This window comes from Uranotaenia lowii, chromosome 2 (genome assembly GCF_029784155.1).
Source record: "Uranotaenia lowii strain MFRU-FL chromosome 2, ASM2978415v1, whole genome shotgun sequence".
Lineage (NCBI taxonomy): Eukaryota > Metazoa > Arthropoda > Insecta > Diptera > Culicidae > Uranotaenia > Uranotaenia lowii.
The window spans coordinates 95,431,279-95,454,317 of record NC_073692.1 but is presented as its reverse complement, the minus strand read 5'-3'; positions in this window follow the sequence as shown (position 1 = coordinate 95,454,317).

Genomic DNA, 23,039 nt, shown 5'->3' with positions numbered 1-23,039 from the left:
TCGACGACCGGCTGAGCTTTACGGCCCACGTCGACGACGCCTGTAAAAGAGCGGCAATGGCGACAGTAGCCCTCTCACGGGCCATGTCGAACAACTCGGCGATCCGCTGCAGCAGAAGGAGGGTCCTGGCGAGTGTGACCTCGTCCATTCTGCGGTACGGACTGGCAGCCTGGAAGGCAGCCTTGAGCAGGCAGTGTAACCTGCAAAAGCTCTGCAGTGTGCAGCGGCTGATGAACCTGCGAGTAATCGGCGCATATCGAACAGTGTCCTCGGTAGCTGCTGATGTTGTGGCGGGGGTTATGCCCATCTCGGTCTTGCTAGAGGAAGATACCTTCTGCTACTAGCACAAGCACACGCCCGACGTGCGGAAACGTACCAGTGAGGCCTCGCTGTCCAACTGGCAGCACCAGTGGGACTGCTCGGAACATGGCCGGTGCGTCCGACCCTGGCAGTAAACCATACAAAGATAAGACGTATGCCGAGCTGTTAGGTACGTCGCGAACGTTTTGTGTAGGATACCTCCACCGCCGCGGAGTATCTGAGTAAAACGCGCTCCCTACTAGGGAAGCTGCGGGGATAAGACTATACCTTCTTCGTAGCCGAACTCGTAGGGGGAAGAGTATTTACGCCGCAAAATACTCTCGGTTAGGGTGACTTCACCTGAGTCTGTGTAGGATAAATTCTTCGCCGGGAATCATCAGAGTAGTCTTTCGTAAAGCCACGGACGTGTGCTGTGACAGGCGCGTGTCCAGGATAAGCTGCCTTCGATCGGCACACAGACGGGCAAAGAGGTGAGGGCCTCGAGCCAAGCCGAGCGGAGCCAAGATCTCGAGTGGTTAGAGGAGAGGTTATTGGTCTCTTGCAGTGGTCTCGAACAGAGGCGGAGCGCACGATAGTCGTGGGAACCAAGTTAGTCTCGAGTTGCGAGTAAACGTCGGACCTCGAGTCGTTAGAGGATATATGCTCGAGGGTATATATGCTCGAGTTTGACTCGAACTGGATTTGCCGATGAGCGCTTAAGCGCGGACTTGGTCTCCAATCTCGGGTACGGCCTTCGATGCAGGTCCAGATGGGAATTATGACCAGAGGCCCCAGGTGGACTTTATAGCTTAGGGGTACTTAGTATCATGAGTCGTCCAATTGCATCCATGGACTCAGAGTAGCATACTGGGGGGACTCGGTCGCTCGCCGTGCCTTGTAATGCAATCCGTAAAAAGGATTAACCACCTGGGTGATCAACTAATAAAAAAAAGATCAAGATGGTGGGGGAAAGTACATCGCCGGCGTAGCCAACGACGTAGAGGAGACACTTCCAACGATGAGGGAAGCCATTCGCCAGCTGAATTGCAACAAGTCGGATGGGAAGGATGGCATCGCAGCTGAACTCATCAAAATGGTCCCGGACAAGCTGGTCGATTTCCTACACCGGTTGATGGTCCGGATCTGGGACACAGAACAGCTACCGGAGGAGTGAAGGAAGAGGTAATATGCCTCATCTACAAGAAGGGCGACAAATTGTACTGTGAGAACTACCGAGCGATCACTGTCCTCAATGCCGCCTACAAAGTGTTGTCCCGAATCCTACTCCGCCGCCTAACGCCACAAGCAAACAGATTCGTAGGAATTCATCAGGCCGGCTTCATGGAGATACGGTCCACGACGGACCAGATCTTTACACTACGGCATTTCCCCCAAAAATGCCGTGAACACCAAGTCCCTACGCATTATCTTTTTATCGACTTCAAAGACGTATACGACACGATCAACCGTGACGGGCTATGGAAAATCATGGACGAGAACGGCTTATCAGGGAAGCTTACCAGACTGATCAAGGCGACGATGGATGAAACGCAGTGCTGTGTGCGGATTTCGGGTGAAATGTCGAGTTCATTCGAATCCCACAGATGGTTTCGACAAGGCGATGGTCTATCCTGCATGATGTTCAATGTGGCGCTAGAAGGTGTTATTCTACGAGCGGTGGCTAACATGCCGAGAAACTATTAACCCTTCGTTTCATAAAGTAACAAATATGCAACAATTAATGTATGGAAAAAGTGAAAAATCGTATTTTATTTTAATTTTTTTTCTTGATGTACTCATCATTTCCAACTGTTAAAAATGATTTTTAAGGAAAAATAAAAAATCATGAAATGAAGGGTTAAACGGTTGCCGTGTCTCGAGTGTGTTTGAAGAGTAAGTTCATCAAGTTAGGTCATGAGACGGAAATCTATGCAATAAAATTTATTCATTCTATTCATGTTATTTCAAATCCATGAATTAATCTAATTTAGCAGAACGATCAATAACAAATCTATACATATTTCCGAACTGAAAAAATCAGTTTTCAATGTTATTTTCAAAAAAAAATTCAAAATTAAGGAAAATTGTTGTCGAACGTAGCTTCAACTTTAATAACCCGTTAATGACTCGTTTTACTGACATAAATATCTTTTATTTCCCCGAGATGCTCAGCATGAAGCTTTTTTAAGATTTTCTTCAGTAAACATCTATTGGATACTAAGGAAAGTAAGAATGGTGTCACATAAGCCGTCATCATCGATTGCGCCAGCTACTCCACTTGCCATGCAATCTCCCGTAAATGGAAAGTAATTTATACGAAAAACTGTAATAGGAAATTATGTTATTGTGGGCCTTCCTTTTTGGCTCCTTTCCGAGTCACCACAGAAGACCCTCTCCACTTCAGTACGAGAGAAAAGTGTAATTACTGGACCTTCGATTAAGATTAATACCACCTGCTGGGACGACGAACGTCTACTTCAAGACGGAAATGAATGGTCTCGCCCGAGATTCTCCGGTGTGACGATTCGACATGGGGTTCTTAATTAAACGGAGCAAAACCGAGTTTTGTGGTTTCTTGTTTTTATTGCCGTCATTAAAGTTTACGGCAAAACTGACGCATTCGTTTGGGCAGCTGCCGATTTACTCACAATCATGGCGAACCACTCAAAATGGGATTTCCTGCCCAGGGAACGGATTCCGGTGAACGGAAAATTTTCGTCGGATTGCAGCCACCGCATGGCATGGCGGAACGATAACATATGCAAATTTACATTGTTATCCAAAATTTAAAAAGCATCCAGTTTCCGGTGCTGTGGCAGGAAAATACACTGATGAAAACCAAACCGGTGAACAAATAACCCCGGTGCTGGAGTCTCTCTTTTTTTTTAATCACATTCTGCACATGGCAAATTTAGAAGCACAAACCGGAACCTTGTTCGCCCATCGCTTTGCTAGCATGATGATGATGATGATGATGATCGCTTTTACCGGAGTTGTTGTAAGAGCATCATGTTATCTCTGAAAATAGAACCATCTGAGATGGCTCCCACAAACCGGATCTGTTCATTTGATATTTTATGCGAACTGTAAACTCATATGAAAGTGGATAAAAACTGCTCTCAAATGGAAAGTATTCGAAGAACCACAGTCAAAATTTTCTGTTTTTTGTACCAGTTAACAAACAAGATGAATGTAAAGGGTGATACGGTCAAAATTTGGTCAAGGGAAAACGCTTGTAAATTGGTGAAATCGTTTATTTAAAAAATCAAATTAAATTTCTTTTTCATATTTAGTTAGTATAAAATTCAGGAAAAATATTCAATACGCCTTCGGCTTTTCAAATCCGAATTGCCGGGCTTCACGTTTAACCCTGCCATCAGATTTTGTACAGCCACCTTGTCCACCTTCTTCGCCGCAGAAAGCTAGTTTGCCTTGAACTGCTGCTCGTCCTTTAACTCAGAAACGGATCTATCTCAGGATCATTCTCAGCTTAAAAAACAAAATCAAGGTATCCTAGCATCTGCAGTAGTCTATAATCAGACTATAGACCGTATCGGTTGGCAACTCAACCCCAAGAACTTATGTTATTGACCGGATTTCATTAAAAAGCTCGGATTTGCCCGAACCTATTCACCTTATATGTCAAATTGAACGAAAAAAAAAATCTCTTGAATTTTGCTAAGTTAACTTCTTTTGACCAAATTGCCCGTATATTGCCCAGATGTTTGGTAGGCAATTTTGAAACCAAATATCCGGATTTCGCCAGGTTTTTTATATTAAAAAAGACTGGTAAATGGGCTGGAAATATTCTGGTAACCGTTGTGTATAGCAATAGTGTAACACTATTGAGTTTTTTTTATTTGAAGTAAAAGCCTCTTGTAGCTCAGATATATTTGGTCAGTTTTTAGGTATTTGAGATCTTATTTCACATATGGTTATCGTTCTATTTACTTAAAAATTTGAAGTTTTTAAACGTACCATTAGTTAAAATTTATAAATTTACAAAAATCATGAGTAATTTGTGAAATATAAAGTCAAATTAAAGCGTCCTTTAGGTTGATATCGATCACTCAAACCTTCGCTACTTTCCGGAATGATTCCGCGTTTGGTTCCAGGGCATTTTCGAAAAGGGTTTGAATCCATGAAATTTACTGCTCTTTGCCTGTTCTCGATGATGCTTAACCTTCGCACCATTCGGGTCGTAAATTACCAACTGTCTGCCCGCGAAACGTGGCGAATTAAATAATCCACCGCCACAAAACGAGTAAACACGAAATGTCATTATCATGTAAAAATAAATAAATTTATTTGTTTCCAGTACCACAGCTGGTTGGTGGTCGCGTTTTCGCGAATCTCTGAGTGAGTATTGTCGGTTGGGAATTTTGTGTAGTTGGTCCTGCTACGACAGACGAGAATCGTACTATACACGATATCGTATAATGGATTTAATGTCGAGTTACGCCTCATTTGCACGTTTTGGCTGAAAAGTAACAAATTTATTTCCAAACAAGCCATCCGTCGCAATATTTGCCTTTTGCGAATAACGATGCCCAAACCGCTCACAAACGGGTTACAAATGCTAAAAAGGGTCCCCCACTTCCGCGTACATTCCTCATTTAGTAATTTGTTACCCTGCCGCCATTTCACCCGGCCCTTCAGCCACCCACGCTGAAAATGTTCGGGGTTCCCTGTTAGGCGTCGTGCGAGAGAGCAAACGGGGAAATTTGTTTGCCTTTCGATGCGGCATTAAGTTTTGTGGTTCCGCGCCGCGATTCCAACCAAACCAGGCCAGGCCAGCAATTACAGGATCGCCGAATAGGTAGGTGGGAGACCACATTTCACCCACTTGGAAAAGCAGATGGTCCAAGTCCAATCCGGTCCAGAGCGCTCTGGTGACAGGACCCAGGACGGTATTTAAACTAGTTATGTTCGTGCTTAGGTACAAACTTAATAATGTGAGCTGCTCGAACTGAAGGTCCTGAATTTTGAGTACAGTTTGCTTGTTTAACATTGACGGGTTTTTTGTTGGAATAACTTTGATTCATGTTATTTTTTTAAAGGATAATTTCAGAAAAGTGTAAGCGCAAAAACTGTAACAATTTATTGCAACAAGATAAGGAGGAGATAAGGGCATAACGAGCCCCCGAGGAATATTAAGCACTCCATTTTTCGAAGAATGTATGAATTTTCTCAAGTAACTTTTCATGAGAAACTATGTTGTAGTTCCTATAGTATTGATTTTTCAGCAATAAAGATGTCTCGTTATCATCTTTACAGAAAAAAAACCGACTAGGTTATATTATAATTTTTTAGCACCGGAAAATAAACTCTTATGATCGTTATATCACTTTGATCTATGAACATCATCATCATTTTCACCATCATTAAATTTTTTGCTTTTTAACTAGAATCAATTTTAAATCGCGTTTTTACTTTATCTTGTTGACCCGAGGCGTATAGAGCGCCATTGATCGGGGCACGATGAGCATTTTCTGCCGTAGAATCTAGCAGCAAATTCAACTCGATGAAGCCAACTATTGAGTCACAGCTTGACAAGTTTACATCTGATGATTTAGCCTATTGGTGTCGGAAAGGTAATCAAATGTTTCTTATATTATGTTTCCGGTGCTTTGTTTAGCAGATGATGCTCGTCAGATGAAACAAGTCAAGCTGTAGCTCAATTCGAGTTGAATTTGCTGCTAGATTCTACGGCAGCAAATGCTCATCGTGCCCCGATTAATGGTGCTTATACTGCCCCAGTGGGGGTTCTCTTTATGCTCCTACAGTAACTGATTTTCAGCTTTTGGCAAAACGCGTTAGAAAATAGATATTTTTAGTGTCTGAATACTTCCCGAAACGGTGAAACGGTCAATGGTTAAGGGGTTGGATCACCACCATCCGTGAAAACATGGCGAGTTATTTGAGGAAGCTTCGTTAGCCGTCACTGAAGTGACCACCCAGTCGGTGTAAGTGTCGGATGCCTTTCACGACTTTGCCCTGTTCTGGCTCTGAGCCTGGGAGTCGTAAAGGCACCAGGCCAAGCCAGTGCCAGGCCCCGAAAGGGATAAACTGGAAACCATAAAGGCGACCACACCTGCGGAGGGCGGAGTCTTCACTGGTGTTGGGACCCTTACAGTATTTATGGATAATTTGAGCAAAATTAGTGAAGCCGTGGGAGATATGAACACTCCGAATATTGGTGGAGGTCTGTTATGATCGCCCCCACTTAAGGGGCCGTTCAAATATTACGTAACGCGATTTTTGGTAATTTTTATCCCTCCCACCCCCCTACGTAACACATTTTTATCAGATATTCTATCAAAAATTCCCAAACCGTAAAAAAACTGGTATGCCACCCCCCCCCCCCCCCCCCTAAACACGTTACGTAATATTTGAATAATCTCTGATATAAACAAGCTCAGAAACGGCCGAAGGATAAGCAACCGAAAATATCGCTAGCGATTATCGACATCCAAATCCTGAGACATTTCGTTATGGCACGATCAAATTTGCCTCGGGAGTTGAAAGAGCGGATGAAAGCTCTCAAAGAGACGCTTGATAAAGCGGACGACAAGTTCCGGCGTTTGGAAGGAAACGTCGAGTTGAAAACACTGAAGGTTCGAAGGCAGCAGATCTCAAAATCAATGTCGTTAAGACCAAGTCGATTGAAATCAACATAGAAAATCCAATCCAATCCAATTTCGTGATAGCTGGGAAACAGGTTTAGCAACTGGAGTGCTTCCAGTATTTTGGCAGCTAGATAACGCCTGATGATTTGCGTTTGCGAGTCTCCGAAACATCTGGCGGCCGCGGAAGATCTCTTTGTAAATCGCTTCCTGCGGAGTTTCACTTGGTGTCCTGGCAACTGGATCCCAATCGCGGATCTACCACACCGGTGTCATCAAAAGGCGCTAGAAATAGTGATTCAGGAACGTAAGTGGAGATAGATTGGACACACACTGCAAAGAGATGAGAATGAAATTTGCAGAAAGGTGCTTGACTGGAATCCAAATGGGCATCGAAGAAGAGGCAGGTCCAGAAGTTCGTGGTGGCGTAGTCTAACCGCTGAAATACACACAGTTGACGAGAGTGCTTTCGAGACTCGTGGTGTCGACAGGAGAGACAAGTGTAGACGGTGTGGTGCGTATGATGCCGCCTCGGCCAGCTGCAAGAAGCCATCGAAGTGTTTAATATGTAGGAGTATGTATGCAAACGATCACGTAACAGCACAGGTGGCGTTGCGCGCCTGGCATTCCGGAAGGCTCTTGCGCAACTATCGCGATCGTCATAGTCGGCGTCGTTACGCTGTATGCCGGGAGTATCCGTGTAGCGTCGAAACAAGGTGCGTGTGTAAGAGCACAGAGATAAATAGAACCGTAACATGATCAACGCGAATCGGTGTAAAATGTACCACCGTCGGAACATTTTGAAGTAGAGTGCGTTCGATCCTACGAGTGAATGTACAAAAATAAGCCAACACATTCTGCGTAGTGGATCTCGGGGATACATTGTGTGCATGGAAGGAGAAATCCACCAGCGGGGAGTATCCGAGTAGTGCCGTTCCCTACGAATGAAACTGCGGGAAAGGACAATACCTTCTTCGAGGTGAATATCGTAGGAAAATGGGTATTCCGCGGTATTTCGGGTATACCCTTGGTGTAGAGGGACTCTCGACGTCGGATGAGACATTTGAGGCGGAGTAGGATGACGTCTTCGTCAGGAATCATCTGAGTTAAATTCCAAGCGTAGGCTGAGACAGGCGCATTTTGAGGATAAGCTGCTCTCGATTTGGTACACGACGGGCTATAAGTGTGGATCTACAGTCAAAACGAGGAGAGATCGGACCTTGAGTCGTCAGAGGAGTGGTCAGGCTTCAGTTCGTGGAGTTACGAGGTCGATGCTGTTGGAGTGGATTCGACTTTGCCTAGCGCGAATAGACCTCCCACTATTCAAGGATACTGCTAAACTGTTTGAAGTGGGAATCAAGGGCAGTTGACCCAGATGGACTTTATGGCTTTAGAGATACAATTTTGATAGTAATATTGTATCATGAGCTCGCCAATTCAGAGAAGCAAACTAGAGAGACGCAGTGGCTCACTGTGCCTTGGCATGCACACCAGGGTTGTTTTTCAGGCGGCTAATAACCGGAGTAGACTGACCCCATCGACGGAGGGCTGTCGAGTAGAGTGCGTCCGACCCCTCGGTTTGAAGCTACAAAGATAAGACAATACCTTCCGCGTAGTGGATGCCTAGGGTGCGCCGCGTTCGTGCGTAGGATGCTCCACCTTCGGGGAGTATCTGAGTAGGGCAGTTCTCAACGACAGAAGTTGCGGGGATAAGACTTGATCTTCTTCGTAGTGAAAATCGTTGGGAAAGGGTTATTCCACGTTCGGGGAATACCCACGGGTAGAGTGGCTCTCGGCGCCGGGTGAGCCATTCGAGTCGGAGTAGGATGACGTCTTCGTCGGGAATCATCCGAGTCGTTGCGTTAAGTCCCGCGCGTGTGCCGGGACAGGCGCGAGTCTAGGATAAGCTGCTCTCGATCAGGCACACGACGGGCAAGGTGGCAAATCTCGAACCCTTAAGGTCGGGCCTCGAGTCGTTAGAGGAGAGGTCAGGCCTCAAACCTTCAGGTGGAGAGGTTTGTGTGGTCAACCCCGAGTCTTTATAATGAGGGTCGGGTCTCGAGTCGTAAGAGGAGGGATCAGGCCCCCTTATCAACAAGAGGAGGGGTACAAGTGGTCACCTCGAGTCATTGCGAGGAGAGGTCAGATTTCAAGTCGTTAGAGGAGAGATCGGGCCTTGAATCGTGCAGAGGAGAGGTAGCCTCAAGTCGATGCGAGGAGGGGTCGGATCTCGAGTCTTTAGAGGAGAGATCAGGCCTCAAATTGCGAAGAGGAGAGGTTTGTGTGGGAATCTCGAGTCACTGCGAGGAGATGTCTGTTCTCAAGTCGTTAGAGGAGAGTTCAGGCGTCGAGTCGTAAGGAAGAGAGGTTTTGCTTAAAGTGGTCTCGTTAATGAGTATTGCCTTGGAGCGCATTAGCGCGAATAGACCTCCCACTATTGAAGCATAGTGTACTAAACAGTTCGAGGTGGGAACCAGGTCTGCGGCCCCAGGTGGACTTTATGGCGTAGGGGTACTTAGTATCAGTGTTCCGAATATCACTCATTTTCAATGAATGTTTCTGATTGCACTTCGCACCTGAACGTACAACGGTCGGGTTTCGTTATTGATTACTACTGGACCTACCCGATCATCGATCGTTCAATTCATCGCTAAATACAGATCACCTCGTACGATGCTTGCTGTCAAAACAGTGCAGCACCATCATCAAATTGGAATCTCACCAATGCGCAATGCATATGGCGAATCTTGTTGGTCTTCGATCAGGAGTGAATGGATCAGGCAGTGAGTGAGTGATACATGAAGCCGATCATTAGCGTATTTTGTTTGATTTGATTTATAGCAAATTAATAAATTTATTTTTTGTTATAACGTTTTTTAACATCAGTATGATCAAAATCAAATTGAAGTTGTGTTTGTGAGGGAAAGATGTTCACTTTCGCCATGTTTTTCAAATTTTACAAGTTCTCTTATTAAACTGTCGTCCGTCACGTTAAAACTACTGAGAATTTATGGTGTCCCGCACAACTGTTTGATTTTTCTCGTCCTGCAAAAAATAATTTTGAATTTCATATAATTCAGGCAGATACTGAGTGAGCTACATTCAGAATAGATCAGTTTGTATCTCACTCATCTCCGATATGCGATGTTTGCTAAACCGATGATTCTGAATGATGCGACTCGGTTTGCATAGCTGATAGGAGCGCTGATCGAGATTGCATACCAGCCAGGCGAAGCAGTTGCGAGAGGCGCTATCCCATTATACAATCTGAATGTTTCCAACAGGAAACGCATCCTGAGTGTTTGTTTTGATTGATTTCCGGAAGACTGCTTAGTATCATGAGTCGTCCAATTGCACCCATGGACCCAGAGTAGCATACTGGGGGGACTCGGTCGCTCACCGTGCCTTGGAATGCAATCCGTAAAAAGGATTTACCACCTGGATGATCAACTAAAAAAAAAAAAGGCGGCTAATAACCTTAAAGCTAATGATCTATTCGACTTCGGATCAATCATTTTTGGTTATACTAAACTAAAAATAAAAAAATGAACATTCCTGTTTTAAATTGATCCCAAATGTCGAAATATATGAATTCAAACAATACTTGCAATCTTAATAATCTCAAAATTTAAAAAAATCAGAGAAAAATCTTTTAGTTATGTTAAATTTCCGAGCCCTTTTTTCCCTCATTAATTCAAGACTATCTTTATCAAACACAAAATCCACATGATTTGATAAAAAGTTTCAGCTCTCCTCACATCACATGCAGTCATGCAGCTCTTCAAATAACAAACTGTCTCGAACACAAAGCATCGAAATTTAATCCCTTCCTTCCGTCTGCAACGAGTTTCTTAAATTTTTCATCAAATTAACACATAGATATACACTGCTATGTGTCGGAATCGTCTACTCCACATGTCCCCCCTTGGAATAAATTTAATTAAATCCATTTAATAAGGAAGGAAAATTTAATAATTCCAAACAATCACGAACTATTATAAAATTACCATTTTGAAAGTTTTGTCACCACCTTGGCTTCGAAACCATGTCTGGATTCATTGTGGCAAAGACATCATCCTCCCCATGTCATATTGAGTCCTGTACGCTACCTGTTTTTCGTGTACGGTATCTTTTCCAAGGCAAATATAATGCTGCCGATGCTAAGGGGAAGATGGAAAGTCACCCTCGCACTTCTGTTTTGATACTCTCTATGGGTAGGAAGATAAAATTCCACCATCCAAGGGTGGATAGAGAAGACGCGAGTCTAAATTTCCCCTCCCTCTGCAGAGAAAATTCTAATGACAGCAACATGTTTCTTCTGTTTTATGACAGCGAAAATCGTTAATATAAAAAAATGCCGGCAGCTAAGAATATTTTTTCATATTCATCGTTCCTCAGCTGGAAAATCATCTTCACCAGCCACTGTGGGTTTATTGTTAAAATTCTAGCTTCTCTTCTTTTGGTTGAACACTTCTGGAACAAGTGTACAGCTCTCTAGAGATAGATTTTCACTTAACGTGTAAAGTTTTTCTTCAAAATTCTATGATCGTCATAATTAACATATGTTGTGATCTCGGTGAAGAGCTCTGTATGTTTTACATTTGACGCAAAACTTCAACCGTTTATTGAGGGACCAACTCCACTTAGAACCCCATCTTTTAACGTTTCTATAGAAGATTGGCTGGCAGGAATATCTTCTTCTGCTACGTTTTGGTTCTCCTTTTATTATTTTGGATCACTTTGCAGACGACAACGCCACTCACTATGCAAATTAGAGCCAGACAGCAGCGACGGAGACGCTAGGTGTTTTTTTTTTCACCTCGATTCAACGTCTCGATGATGTCAATCGTAGAATTAAGGAGCAAACTTTTGGATTGGACATTTATGAAGTTGATCGACATAGAATTGATTACACTAGTTTACAGCATTTTTGAACTCAGTAAACTGACGGTTATTTCCAATGTAAAATCGGGCGCTGAATCCGAAAATGAAATTCAAAAAAATCTCAGTAGAACGGTTTTTGAGTTATGCTCCAAATATGAAATTTCGGAAAAATTAATAAAGTTCTTGTACTTAGATTAAAATATCTCGGACGGCATAACAGTAATTTGAAATATCTCTTTTGCATATTGAAGGTGAATAAATTTTCTATCGATCATCTGAACACTGTTTTTGCGTTTGACTAACAGTATTGTTGATATTAGTGACTTTATGAGGAAAAAAATTATAAAAAACGCATTTTTTAGAGAAAATTTTGTTTCTACGAAAGTTTTAAACTCGATGGTAGCATTTAAAAAATCTGATTTTCTTTTGCTTCTAAATGTCAATTTAAAACGAAGATTTCAAGTGGTTATTTATTAAAATAGGTTGAAATTTGAAGAAGTTATGGCTACTTTACCATAACTGTATTTCTTGCAGTTTTTAATAATTTAACGACCGGCAGTACACTTATCATAGTATAGGAAGAATGAAACATGATAAATCTCACTCGCACCAAGTCAAAATTATTTATTAGCTTACCAGAAGGTCTCATGCCAAGTTTCAGGAAGATCTGACCATAGGAAGGGGTTGCTTGAGTCTCAAACGTGAATAAAATTTTGAGGTATTTTGCCCGGAAGGAACGAAAAATACTGGTTTTTCATCAATAACTTTTTTCATCACTAGCTGATTGTTTTTTATGGTTAATTTTCTTAAAGCCTAAGTTGCGACAAATATTTCACCCGAAGAGTGTAACTCGATTGGATTTGAAACAGAAAAGTTATTGCGGTTCAAAGATTGTATTTTGGTCGAAAATTGTCGTATAAATCGCAATGGGTAAAAAGTACTCATTGCGTGTTGGACAAAATTTGCGGCCTTTGAACCGAAATAACTTTTCTGTTTCAAATCCAATCGAGTTACAGTCTTCGGGTGAAATATTTGTCTCAACTTAGGCTTTAAGAAAATTAACCATAAAAATCAATCAGCTAGTGATGAAAAAAGTTATTGATGAAAAACCAGTATTTTTCGTTCCTTCCGGGCAAAATACCTCAAAATTTTATTCACGTTTGAGACTCAAGCAACCCCTTCCTATGGTCAGATCTTCCTGAAACTTGGCATGAGACCTTCTGGTAAGCTAATAAATAATTTTGACTTGGTGCGAGTGAGATTTATCATGTTTCATTCTTCCTATACTATGATAAGTGTACTGCGGTTCGTTAAATTATTAAAAACTGCAAAAATTACAGTTATGGTAAAGTAGCCATAACTTCTTCAAATTTCAACCTATTTTAATAAATAACCACTTGAAATCTTCGTTTTAAATTGACATTTAGAAGCAAAAGAAAATCAGATTTTTTAAATGCTACCGTCGAGTTTAAAACTTTCGTAGAAACAAAATTTTCTCTAAAAAAATACGTTTTTTATAAATTTTTTCCTCATAAAGTCACTAATATCAACAATACTGTTAGTCAAACGCAAAAACAGTGTTCAGATGATCGATAGAAAATTTATTCACCTTCAATATGCAAAAGAGATATTTCAAATTACTGTTATGCCGTCCGAGATATTTTAATCTAAGTACAAGAACTTTATTAATTTTTCCGAAATTTCATATTTGGAGCATAACTCAAAAACGGTTCTACTGAGATTTTTTTGAATTTCATTATCGGATTCAGCGCACGATTTTACATTAAAAATGTTGGTCAGTTAATCAAGTTCACGATTTTTATAAAATTTTGTAAACTAGTGTTATTATTGTTTTCTTCACTCTTCTGTTCCCAAAACATATTAAAAAAAAATGCTGATGGGGATGATTTTCATACTGATAATAAATTAATAAATATCAATAAATGTTAAATTTTTCACGTATCATTCTCAACAATCATCAATTTTTATTATTCAATAAACTTGGATTGAAGCTGGCAAACGTGGAGTTGAACCATCGTTGGGAGAATCCATTCTGCACAAATGATGTACGAAAAAGTTATTTAAAAAAATGCGTTTGAGTTTCGAAGGCTGCGTAGATTTCGGTGTTTGAAGTAATTCAAGTTTTGTGGGGAAATTAATTTTTTTTAAAAATTGCTCATATTTATCACAATAGAACAATTTTATTAATGAAAAAAAAAAAACATTTAATCAAGCAAGAAACATTTATGAAGCAATATGCCTTTAAAAGGAATGTTGTCAAAAATTTGCTAACATATTAAAGATCTCAATTTTTAAACAAGCACTTTCTAAAAAAAGGGGAAAAAATTGTGCCTTATGAAGGAAGATTAAACGTTTGCCAAATTTGACACGAGTTGGTATTCTTGTTCGCAATTCTTGAAAGTTTATTAAAAATGGGACATTCCTGGTGACCTGAAATGCAACACCAAAAAACTTTGGTGTGAGTGGGATAATAAAATTGTTTTACCGTTTTCAGCTCCGTTCTGGTAGAAAGGGTACCAAACAGCTGAAGCGTATTCGAGAATAGAACGAACTATGCAACAATAAAGACTTTTCAGGCAATATACGGCTGGCCATACGAAACAAGGATCCAAGGCTTCTAGAAGCTTTGTCGACAACATAGTTCGTATGAGTCTTGAACTCCAATCGTCGGTCGAGAATAACGCCCAGATCGTTGATGAGGTCCACGCGGATGATGGTTTTGTCTCCGAGGATGTCCTCTGTATGAAGAGAGTGCCGCTTACGGAAAAACGATGTTACTGAGCATTTACTGCGGTTCAAGGGCAAGCAATTGATGTTGCACCAGTGAGCAAAAGCGGTGTATTGCTGTTGTTGGAAGTCGATGTCGTCTTAGCCGTTTATAGTAAGAAAATTTTTCAGGTCACCGGTATATGCGAGCTCTGTGCCGCCGAGGAGCAAGAATACATAATTAAAATTGATCACGAAAATGATCGGTCCCGAATGACTTCCTTGAGCTCTCCTGGAGAAGCTACGAACTGCCTAGAAAAGGATTCATAAAAGAAGCTGGTATACCTTTCGGGCCCGTAGAAGATGAGATTTTTAGCTTAGCTGTCGCTTCTAAGATGACTGCATCGTCGACTAGAATACTATTCAAAGATGACCTTAGGGGTGATAGATTTCCGACGCCCTAACCAGTTGCTCAATGGAAATTTCCCCGGTTGTGAATTGTTGTGAACCGTTGAAAATTTTATCAGAAAGACTATTTATCGCAAAAATTGGTATGGTATTCAGAATAAACAAGAATTCATTGTGTGCTTAGGAGTATCTTAATTATATGCTATCAAAATGAATTAAGTACAATTCTCGTCATTTTAGGACTAAAATGGGCTCTTGGTCCGAAGTAGGAGCACTCACCTTACTAGAAAATTTCTCGGCAAAAAAATCACTTATTTCTGGATCAGAATTCGCTGTGTCGCTGTCAAGGAACATGTAGGATGGAAACCCTTTTTATGTGCTTCCAAAAATATTTCGGACTGGTCTTGAAATTCCTTTGTAACCGGTTCAGATAGTTTAAGTAGCTACGCGTTCTAACTTTTTTATAAGCAGAGTCTAGTTTGCGACATTCTCCCTCAGTGTAAGAGGATTTGTGCTTGTTGTAGTTTCGGAGTGCATGTTTCTTAGCCGTCTTCAGTCGCCGCAGTTCTTTAGTGATCCAGGGAGCCCGCAGATTTGTAGCCACCCTACGTTTCGGAGCATGACGATCAATAATGTAGTTGAGAATGTACGAAAATGTGTCAGCAGCTGCGTTTGGATCAGAAGGATCGAGCTCAACTTCCCATTCGATGGACTCAAGGACGAGAGATATAGCTTCAAAATCCACGTTCTTAAAATCTTGATAGAAGAATGCCGTTCTCTTCACGGGAGCATATATCCCTGCGACATCGAGAGAGACCACTAAAGCTGAGTGATGTGGAACAGCTTCGACAAGGGGAGCGGGAGCTTACTCAATCGTCGGAATTCAGAAACCTTCGTTATCGAAACAGAGATCGAGCATACGTCCATTTTCATTTTCGATATATCTGACGTAAAGTCGCTGTACTCAGGGCGTCTAAGTATACGCTAGAAGATGTCAAGAACGAAGAACGCACTGGATCTGGAAACAGAAAGCCACTTCGAGAGGTGCACCATTTTAGGCCGGGAATGTTGAAGTCGCCAATGACGAGTATGTCATCCTCAGGAGAACAAAACGAGCTGACTTTAGACAGGCAACGCGAAAAGGACTCTGCTAAAACCAGGTCGCCAGAACGATCAGGAGGCACGTGCACTACGCATAGATAAAGTTTCCGATTACCGAGATCAATGACATCATCTTTGTTCTTGTAGAAAATGCTGATAGAGTAGTCCGATTCAGATGCAGTACCGGAACGAAGATCGCTGGAAAGGCAGATTTCATTACTCGGCGAAGAACTGTCTATGATATCATGCTTGCCTGATAGCGCAAGCTGGAGAACCCCTTAGCCACAGAGGAACTCAGGGTCAGGACGACTGTTGACGCTGGCTGGAAACAGCGCAACTGAGTCGAAGGGCTACGGTGTTCCCGTGATTCCTAGTTCGTTGCGTCCCGGTGCTAGAGGCACGGGATTTCCGAGGTCAGGAGTGTTTAGTTGGATGCATCTGTCGGAAAGCGGAAACTTATTACGCGGAGAAGATGTGCTTGTCGTAACAGGGTACTTGCCTGTAGGTGTGATCTGGAGAACCCTATCGCCTCCAACGAACTCACGGCCAGGACGACTGATGACGCAGGCAGGAAGCAGCGCGACTGAGCCGAAGGGCTCAGGGGTCAATCAAGGGCTCAGATCGAGGCTTCCCAAGTGCTAAGTTCGTTGCGTCCCAGTGGAGAAAACCCAGAAACGTTGGCTGATCCTCCCACAGCAGGAAAATGGTCAAGAGATAAACAGCAGAGAGCTTGGGTCTCGTTGTCGTTGTCAATTGGAATAAGAACTATATGATTCCCATCAACCTTCAAACCTCTAAGAGGATCTACCTCAAAGACACCGGTACGGTTGTAGACCGACCCGTGCCAAAAACTATCAGTGTGGTAGCTTCGACAGTTGACTGGAAGAGTTATACCGCTGGAACAGGAGTCTGAGGTCGACGGTTGAATTTTTTTGGCTCCAGGTCGTTGTGTTCAGCGCACACAGCAAAAAAAAATGTAACGATGAACGATGTAATTTCTGGGGATTACGGATTTCTGTTGCAATAATACATCTAAATGATGTACACAACTCGAATACGTCGTGAAGTGTAATATCACAACCTTCTATGTGATATCGCATCAAGTAGTCAATGTTTTCCTTTGTTGACGTTCAAATTTGATTTCATTTAAAAAATTCAGAAACGAATTACGGACCTCAGCTGTATTTATTTGGCTTGTAAGTACTACCAAAATTAATCAAAAATGTAAGCAAATCCACAGCTTGAAAAATAATTTCATTTTTTTTTTTCATTTTTTAGGAAATTTGGCCCATATGGATCAGCGGTACGAAACTTTGTCTCCAAACAGCCGGGTACATCAAGACAATGTAAAATTAGGTACCTTTAGCTACTCAAGTTATGTGCAGGTATTTGATGTAATATCGCATTACTTTTTTTTGCTGTGCAGCATCTTTGAGCGAAGGATCCAATTCGGTTCAAAAAGGAACAAATCTTCAAGTCTTCAAATCTTCAATCTACACCTTTCGGGAGCAATCATTTCACTTCCCCTGGTGAAGTTATATCCAAGCAAAGAGAAACTGTTTTGTTGACATCTTCATCGGGTATTTGTGGTTGAGTTCAGCTAGATACATCCAGAACTTAGGTGCGGAGGTTGAGGTACAACAAACGGGACTGAAAGATCACTAATATCGATAGACTTAGTCCCAGTCATTGTTGAAGAGACTAGGCTGTAGACTGTTGAAGGAGACCACGGCGACGCTTGATATTTGGTGACGGATATGCTTGTGGAGTTCCTTTCAATGCAGTGGTGGAAACAAAGGAGCTGCCATTGGTGGGTACTGCTTTGAAGCCATATCATCGACTTTCTTAGACACAAGTTAGAACTGATACGTTGACATGTCCAAAACCATTTTGGGGTTATCGGATTTTGGAGCGGTGTAGTCGATCAAATCGTCTACATAGCAGCGAATATTTCGGCCGTTTCGGGACAAAATACAACGAAAATCGCGAAAGCAAACTAACTGTTGATTTTATTTGTAGGATTTAAGCTTTTTATTAAGTTCTTTTTAAGGAATAGATGCAATATTATTTTTTGGAAAAACGTGATATAGGAGTTTGGTAAGTCATTATTTTTCGTTTCGAACACAGTTAAAATTTTATGATCAAGTGAAATATTTTTGTTCTTGATTAATGACGGAAATAAGGAAAGTTTTATAATAAAGACTGGGTGAACGCCAATAGATTTCTTATAGACGAGACTCAAAAAAATTATAATTTCTTGACTAAAACAATATATGCAATTCTATGATTCAACCCAAAAAGTTTGTAGCGATTACCCAGGGGAACAGCATTTTGGGTGCCTATGATTCAATAACTGATTTTGTAAGATTTTGGCCTCCTGAACTCAAAACATTAATAGATTTTGTCTATCACTTGCGTGTGTGAATTTTTAAATTGATCATTTTTAGGTGAAATTGATCTGTCATTATACATAACCGATAATCCAATAACTACCCTTTATTCAATCAAGGACTCAGATATTGCCCAGATATTCTTGTATCTTGTGATTTCTACAAATTAAAGAAACTCAAAAAAAAAAGACTACAACTTCTTCTGAAATCTGTTAAAAAAAAGTCATTGAATATTGGATATTGAGAATTTAAATTCATTCAACAACTTTGTTAAAGACCGCGAAATGATTTGACTTAAGTCTTTCAAAACATCAAAGATTAAATTTAGTTTTATTTTCTTTAAATTTTCGTCAAACAAATTGAATAACTAATTTTGTACCCATTTTTTAAAGTTATCTTGAAAAAAATTAATATTTGGATTCAGCGCCCCCCAATAAGTCATCATCAGTTCTAAGATTCCTTGCACCTCGGAAAAATGTGAATTTTGTTGTCTTTTGTTATGCTATTTTCAGGAATTTCATGGGCAAATCATTCCAAACATTGATGAAATTAAAGTGATTGAATCGAGTCATTTTACTTAAAAATAAGAAATCAAAATTATCAAAGTCATAAGATTTTCTTGATTCAGACTTCGAAAGCCTATCGCAGAGGTATCTAAATTGATCAAGAAAAATAAAAGGGCTTTTCTAAAAAAAAAACGGTTCAAATCTTTTTACGAACCATAGAAAAACTTTCGAAATTTTTCATTTTAAATAAATAAAAGGGAAGCGAATGACGTTTCCTTTTTGTATAAAATATGTTCGCTAAATATTTAACATCAATTAAAACATTTAAGTTATTGAAATCAGATTAAGATTTAGTGATGAACGTATTCTATTTCGGCTGGTTTAATAAATCTTTTATAAAAAAATAGTTTATGCAAGTACATGAACTAGTTTTATTTATTCTTTTTCAGTTTTGTCATTGTCAAAAAATTTTCTTCATAAAAATAACGTACAGCTCTGCAAATTATTATTACCTAAATTTTATTTTTAATGCGGCCCGCCGAAAGTATTTCAAATTAAAAGTGGCCCGTTGCTTCAAAAGGTTGCTCACTCCTGATGTATTCTATGTTTGGTAAAACTTTGGTTTCGTTTAATAAAAATTGCTTTATAAACATGATTTGAAATTAAGACCTATGATGACTTTCTCATTTTCGAGTGAAATTTGGTTTTAACGACTTTTTGCGTCTCACTGGATTGCCGTGCAGCCAAAGGTCGCAAAATAAACAGTTCTAGAGTTTGTTTTGATTAGGTCGTATGAGCCACTTGACTTGATTCGAGAAAATCGCTAATCAAGTTTTGTAACACATTTTTAATTCCTGTATTAAACATATCGCTCGAAATTGTCTGAAAATTTGGTTTGCATTACAATAATAGATTAGAAAACAGCTATTGTATTCAGTACAAGCATAGTTTCAGTTGAACTTGTAAACATGCTCATAGGACCTTTTGCATTACACATTTGGCTTAAACGTCGTTTCGCAAATTGTTAAAATTTCTTTTGAAACTTTATTATATTTGTCTTAAAGTTCGCCAATATTTGCTAATTAGCTTCTACTACTTATGTTCTCCCATTATATGAGTTTTCTGCTTAGCTGCGACACTTGATTTCGAGGAATTATTGATGCGTCAATTTGCCGCGCGCCTCATAATAGAGCATAAAGGAAAGCTGACTTACCTTGCACTTTCTGGAACGTTGTGTGGGTCCAAGCTGGTGATATGCGCTATACTGAATATCCGGATTCTTGATTTTCCTAACACTTTGTGAGCGAACCTTGTTTTCCTAGTGGAGTGATCTCTTTCCCCCACTGCAGAAGCCTGGAATCGATGCTTCGAGGGGAACCAGGAATATATCTTGTCCACATGACATTGTTTGTAATACCTGTGACTCCCACAACGGTTAAAGGATTGGGATAACCATGATAACTTATTTAAAACTTAAATTTGTGTTGGCTGACACTGGTGGAAGAAAAAGTATAGAGGTGAAAATGTTTTCAGCCATTAAACTAACAGTTCTTGAACTTACCTGCATTTTCATTTTACTGAGATTGTTTATACCACTCTAACCAGCAATTTCCGTTTGATTTTCTGAACTTTTAAACACTTAGCAACGCATTTTCTGCGAAAATGCATAAAGTCGCAAGAACCAACATAACAAACTATTATTTTGGGTCCTTTTGTTGCACGGCAATCCAGTGCAACGCAAATAGTCGCAAAAACCAAATTGCACTCGAAAATGAGAAAGTCATTATACGTCTTAAATTTAAATCATTTTCTAAAAGTAATTTAAAGACCAAATGAAACCAAGTTTTCACCTAGCATAAAACACATATTTATCAATCGTTTGCAGCCAATAACTCAATTTTGTTTATATTGGTTCATACGACCTAATCAAAACAAACTCTAGAGTTCAACTAGTTGGTTCATAGGTCTTTTTTAATCGTCAAAGAAAATGCTTAGGAAAGTCCATTTGAAAGTTAATGGAAAATACAAAATATTTAGATGAATACTGTTTGAAAGAATGACTTAGGCTATCTTAACCTTCCAAAGCTGATCGTAATATATCCGTTTCGGGGAAATTTGACTTATAAATTGTTTTTATCCCTGTGGCTGCAAATGTTGACCGATTTTTATGATGTTGGATTCATTGTATTGTTTCTCAATATTTTAAAATAAAGCGAATTTGTTCTACCAGGTGGTCTTTAGTTGGTTCCAAATGAATAACGTCCGAAAAAACAATTTTATTTTTAAATTGCTCATAATTTCTGACAATTTTGCATCATTTGAGGGCTTCTTTGATTTCTGGAATTGTCAAGAATACATCTATTCGACAATGTATAAATATGTGAGGGTCCAATGAATATTTTGACCGCTATTCCGGATATTCCGGATGAAAAAAAAAACCAAATTAAAACAAAGACATCTAATTTTGTCTTTGTTTCACAGTATCTCATTTCTCAATGAACCGATTTTCTAAACTCAAATTTTAGTTTTTTCTCGTTAATTTGATTATCATTTTCAAAGAACATATTTGGTCTCTAAAAAATCTCAGTTCTCCAGAATATTCGAGTGATGATTAAGATGCTTTGAATCTGCGCTTCGGGTCATATTGACCCGAACGGCTTTGGAAGGTTAACAGAACAGCTGGCTTAAATTTATTAGTGGGTAAGTAAAAATAGTGTTAGTTTTTCCGGTTGAAACATTGAGCAAATTTTTTAGCAAACATTTAGCAAATATTTCTACAGTCCATGATCGGTTAAAGGATTTACCGCCCGCGACTCAAGGATAGTAACAAGCGGTGTATAGAACATTCCTAATGGACGGTTCCCCGCAACAGCGATTCAGGAAACATATGAACGGGGTTTCCTCTTATTTTTTAAATTTCGATTGTTCTGTACTTTATTTTATTCAACGTACGGAACGGAACGGAGCAGAAAAACGTAGTTCTAAACATACGAAATCAAGTTTAAAAGATAAAACTAGTCAGTTTGCAAAACGATGTTTGAGGTAAAAAATCAATGCCAATGGACGTGAGTAAATTTACACAAGTAAGATCTGAATAATACCCGTATATAATATAGCAACGGATTTGTCGTCAATTTTTTCAAATGAGAAATTAAAAGGTGGTTTGAAACTTCCACAGCAATTTTCTCGAAACTCGTTAAGTGGTTCATACGACCTGATCAAAACAAACTCTAGTTATATCGTTTATCGGCTGAACCAAGAAAATATAAATTTTATCGAGAAATGTGCAACTATGTGAAATGGTTCAGGTTAGGTAATGTGTACTTAAATGTATTGATACTCTTCCTTAACTCAGTGTTTTGGATGGAATTAAAAACAAATGATCGCTTTTTGTTGAGTATTTTATTAAGGTAAGGTTCACTGTCCAATGGACTGAAAAAACAAACAAACAAAAATACAACTTTACTAGCTGACCCGGTAAACTTCGTTTTACCCATTACTTAATAAATCGTTGGGGAATGTTTACAGTTCTATAACTTTTCGTGCTCGTGAATCAGTTTTCATGAAAATCGCTTTCAAGTTGTTCGAGTTTTGTCTCGTTTCTAGTTGATTTTGTATAGGAGCTCCCTTTCCATAAAAAGTGAGATTCTTGAAACTATTATACAAACCATCTAGGACCCAAAAAACCTCGGATACCAAATTTCACTTCATTACGACCGACCATTCATACGTGATGGTGTAACAAAGAAAACGCCTCCATTTTTATATATAAGGTAAGATTTGGAAAAGAGATAATTTTGTATGGGGACCCCTCTTCCATAAAAAGTGAGATTCTTTAAACTATAATTCAAACCATCTTGGACCTAAAAAACCATCGGATAGCAAATTACACTTCATTACGACCGACCATTCATACGTGATGGTGTTACAAAGAAAACGCCTCCATTTTTGTATATAAGATACTAGCTGATCCCGTACGAACTTCGTTTCGCTTCAAATCATTGGTACGTCAAAATGAGTTTAGAAAATGAATTCGAAACATTCTTCAACAACCTTTTTTTTTACCACGATGCAAAACTTGACACCTGAAATCAATT